Raw genomic sequence first — 3,363 nt, 5'->3', positions numbered from 1 at the left:
TTTATTAAAGGCTGGCTTCTAAATATTCAAAGTTTGCGACGATTGTGGCGTGTTTTGTCACATAAGGGGTTTGAATACATTCTAACTAGAAAACTTTGTCAAGATGAAATCGAACACTATTTCGGGCAGATAAGAAGAGGAGGAGGACTGAACCCAAGAACCACGCCATGCATGTTTGCAGACCTTTTCCGCCAATCATGGGGTCTCAGACATGTTAAATTTGTCACTAGAGGCAACTGCGAACCATTGGCTACTGCTGAATGGGAGCTTTTTTCATTTAGCACCCTAGAGAGAGTCTGCAATGATCCTCTGGTGCAGGATACTTCTTGGCAAACTTTTCAAAGTTTACCCAGGCCTCATATTGACGATATTAGAAATAATATTGAAATAGATATAGTTGAAAGTGACTTCCTTCAACGAAATTCGTTTGCCTATTTTTGCGGCTATATTTACTTCGAATACTATAAGCTGCATAATTGTTTGACACCTTTGCCACATTTTGAAGAAGGTGAAATTCCTGAAGATGCCTTCACATTTACAAAAGAGAAGGAATATGATAGGTCAAACTTAGTCAAACCCCCATCTGATTTTATCAATTATATCACAAAACTTGATGAAGTTTTAAATGAATATTTTGACTCTTGTTGTCATTTAATTGGATTTTCAAAAGCCTTGTTTGATAAAATGTGTCACATAGAGTCATTCCAATGTTGTCGAAATTCAAACCCCGATGATGTGAAACATCTTTTTATTAGAATACGAACATACTTTTCGTTAAAAATTTTTAACAAGGAGGCTTCCTCACCCAATTTCAATCATACAAAGTTTCTATGCATTTCACATAGATAGGTCTTTTCCATTTACAAATATACTCATAATGTTTAATACAATTTCGCAAACTCCAACGATTTTTGCAATGTGTTTAAAGATAACGCTTCCAAATACCCCTGTGGGTGCGTAGAAAATTTATTTTGTATATGTACATATGTAAATATAAAAGAAAATGTGATTTTTTTATTTTTTTAAGTACAAATTTTATTTAATTTTACTAGTTTTAATAAACTCTTACCACGTATATACATACAAACATATGAATTTTTGATTTTGCATGCCTTACTTTTTATTTATATATAACTTTAATTATGTATTTAGTTTAAAAGGTGATAATAGGCCTCATGGGGAACCGACCACCTTAAAAAATCGGTAACGCGCCTGATTGTATACCTCAGTGGTGGTGTGGAAAATACAAAAAAAATAAACTGCATTTCTTTAACCACAATATTTCTTTTTTATTGAGTAGGAAATTGTAACTTAAAGCTGATTTAAGAAAACGTTTGTTTTTCTCTCGATAGTATCATTATAAAATATTATTAAGCGCACATTCGTACATATGTCGCAATCAATGCTTAACCATATTTCCTGCAAGAGCACGGGCACCTGAACCACCGAATTTCGTTGATTCAAAGCAACGTGGATTGCCAACCAACAGAGTTATATCGTATTCGATGAGGGTGTTTTTCATCATTTCCTTGTTGGAATCCTAGCCAACCTAATTTCACATCATGGTCATCACCGTACACTAATAACATTGATTCATGTTAATTCATGTTGCAGAAATTTCGGTTTAATTTATCCAAAAGGCTGTCATTGACCCTCAGCGACCTTCGTACCCATAAAATTGCAAGAAACAGCTGCCCGAAATTTTGCACGGCTCCTCTTCGTTTTCCTACATGATTCCTCAGAAAAGAAATACCTTAAAGTGGCAGTGTGCGTGTCATATCTACAATAATTACATAAAAGTAGTTAATTCCTTTAGTTTAAAATTCACTCAACAAGAAATATTTCGTATACATACTTTTTGCAAATGAGATTGCAAGTATCCAGCAGGTAAACAGCCCATCGCCAAGATGTTTAAAAACCATTCCTCCGCCATATCCCTTGATCTTGCTAACACATAAAATTCGTGGAATTATAAAACAAAGGCATAAAATGTACAGATTCTTGAAGAAATTCAATGAAAATTACTACCTGCTTGTATTTCTCGTAAACAGAAGAAAATAAATAGAAATATATATTCACCACAGCACAAGTAGCACCAGAGCAGTATTTTTTCTGTAGTTTCTCATTTTAGTGGCAGTGCTCCGAGCATTCAGATAGTCATTATCATTTTGCATAAAAAACGTAATGAAATAAGTTGTATTCCAATAGTTTACATAGTGAGTCATTTACGTATATAATTTTATGTAGAATTATTCAATAAATTTCGTTTTACACTATACTTTTTGAAACTATTTTGAGCTAATTATTTTTTGTTTCTCAAAAGCAACCCTGCGTGCTTTGAAGGCGTGTGTACCAATAATTTCATCCCTAGCATATTCATCCCCGAGGAAGGCAGTCGCCGAATTCACCGAAGGTTGTTTACTGGTTATATTGTGATTGAGAGGGAGCGAAAACTAATGTAGGTATAAATGTCTTATATTTTATAATCGAATTAACCCTAATTAAACACATTATAGGAAATAAAAACAGCGTAAAGTGTGGAGTACGGTTTTGTGCCCGTCCCAGTATTGTACGCGTGTAACCTAAGCAAAAAACGCTAGTTTTTTTTATTTCTCGCGCCCCTCGGAGCTGCAACACTATGTATGGGTTTTTAATGAAATGCCTTTAAATAAAGGGTTGTAAAAATGTTTATAAAAAGATTTCTTTTGAAAATTTTTAGTAAGTTTATATTCATACGCTTATAAACAACTTTTTTTGAACCTTTATTATAAGTTTACACGTTTACGCTTATAAAATGCTTTCTTTTGAACATTTATTACAAGTTTATATTTCTACGCTTATAACCAATGTTCCTTTTCGATTATATTACGCTTACTTTCAAGCGTTTTATAAACAAAAAATCAACGTTTTGTAAGCTTAATGTTTATAATTGAAAACTAAAACAAACCTTTCTTTAAGTTTATTTTGCTTGTTGGGTTCTCTTTTTGCCGGACACTGATTTATATGGTATGAATCTGTTCATAAGCCGTATGAATATTCCTATAAAAGAAGCACCAACTCTATGAAAAAATGAATGAAAGCGATATATATTTAACAATTTTGACTTGTATACTAGACAATATTTTTTTTGTAAACAACAAATAAAAAAATTTTATTTTGTGCTAGCTTCGAAACTAGAAGCTTATTTTTTTGTTAAATGTGCTTTAAAAAGGACCTGCTGCCAATAAAGCCTTGTGGATTGCTATTTTTCCATATTTGTAATGCTTCCATTTAAACATCTTTGTGGAAAAACAGTTTTTTGTTCAGAATTGCTTGTTTACGAAACGTTTGGCTTAAGTTGAAATCATAGGGATGCCGTTTTCT

The 3,363-nt window shown here is 32.7% G+C and overlaps 1 long non-coding RNA gene across 1 annotated transcript; it reads right to left on the bottom strand.

Moving 5' to 3' along the window:
- Positions 1-1,295: 1,295 nt before the first annotated feature.
- On the bottom strand, positions 1,296-2,289 carry LOC108362876 (uncharacterized). The gene is made up of 3 exons (XR_001847529.1): positions 2,029-2,289; positions 1,856-1,947; positions 1,296-1,780 (listed from the first exon to the last, which is right to left on the bottom strand). It is a non-coding gene; the product is annotated as an uncharacterized LOC108362876 (long non-coding RNA).
- Between the last annotated feature and the right edge of the window lie 1,074 nt (positions 2,290-3,363).

The sequence above is a fragment of the Rhagoletis zephyria genome, unplaced genomic scaffold, assembly GCF_001687245.7.
Source record: "Rhagoletis zephyria isolate East Lansing unplaced genomic scaffold, Rhagoletis_zephyria_1.1 Rzeph_scaffold_01132, whole genome shotgun sequence".
Classification (NCBI taxonomy): domain Eukaryota; kingdom Metazoa; phylum Arthropoda; class Insecta; order Diptera; family Tephritidae; genus Rhagoletis; species Rhagoletis zephyria.
Note: the sequence above shows the minus strand (reverse complement) of the source record. Positions and strands in the feature narration are given on the sequence as shown.